This window comes from Notothenia coriiceps, unplaced genomic scaffold, assembly GCF_000735185.1.
Source record: "Notothenia coriiceps isolate Sejong01 unplaced genomic scaffold, NC01 NC01_scaffold00036401, whole genome shotgun sequence".
NCBI lineage: Eukaryota > Metazoa > Chordata > Actinopteri > Perciformes > Nototheniidae > Notothenia > Notothenia coriiceps.
Window position 1 is genome coordinate 509,423 of NW_011369102.1, and position 990 is coordinate 510,412.

The following is a 990-nucleotide window of genomic DNA, read 5'->3' on the forward strand; positions in this document are numbered from 1 at the left end:
TAAACTGTATACTCGTATATGTATGCTATACGATTATACGATTGGTCATTCAGATATAGATATGACATTGTTATAATGACTGATCATGAAAGTGTTCTCAAAGCTGGTAAAGGTGCAGCTAGTTTGAATGACTTTGTATACTGCAGGGTAGCTTGTGGATTTACTCCAGGTGGAACTAAAGTCTGATTTAACACTTGATTAGATTTCACATCATTCATCCACATCTGTAAAGTAACTAAAGGGATTAAATACATGAAGTGGAGGAGAAGTACACCATCTAACTCTGAACTGTAGAGGAGTAGTGCAAAGCAGATACTCAATAAAGTAGTACCTTAGTAAATGTACTTAGTTACTAAACACCACTGGATCTATGAAACAAATAATTTCTTCCTTTATTCGTCACATTTTTCCCAACAAACAATATTTATTTTAAACATATTGGTGTGGAGTCTGTGGACGTAGCCACATTGAAGCGTGTCTTTTAGCTGATAATCAAACTGTTGTCTCCTTTTCATTCATGTGTGCGCACCATCGGGAGAGATTCACCCAGACAGGCGGATGCACACATGGCTGAGGGAGAAGCACACCTGAACCCACAGAGTACACAGCTGCTGCTCACATGCACAGGAAAAAAAGTTAAGGTGTTAGGCCTGATGGAGCAGCTAATGTGTGGACGTGCTGCAAACCAGGGTGTCACAACATGTGTGTGTGTGTGTGTGTGTGTGTGTGTGTGTGTGTGTGTGTGTGTGTGTGTGTGTGTGTGTGTGTGTGTGTGTGTGTGTGTGTGTGTGTGTGTGTGTGACTGTTCTGAGCAGATGGACCAGCCTGTTCATGGCTCTCCATCTCCCTCCTGGGTCAACACAGAGGTGTGAAACAGGACAGAGGCTTCATGCTGGTGCTGTGTGTGTGTGTGTGTGTGTGTGTGTGTGTGTGTGTGTGTGTGTGTGTGTGTGTGTGTGTGTGTGTGTGTGTGTGTGTGTGTGTGTGTGT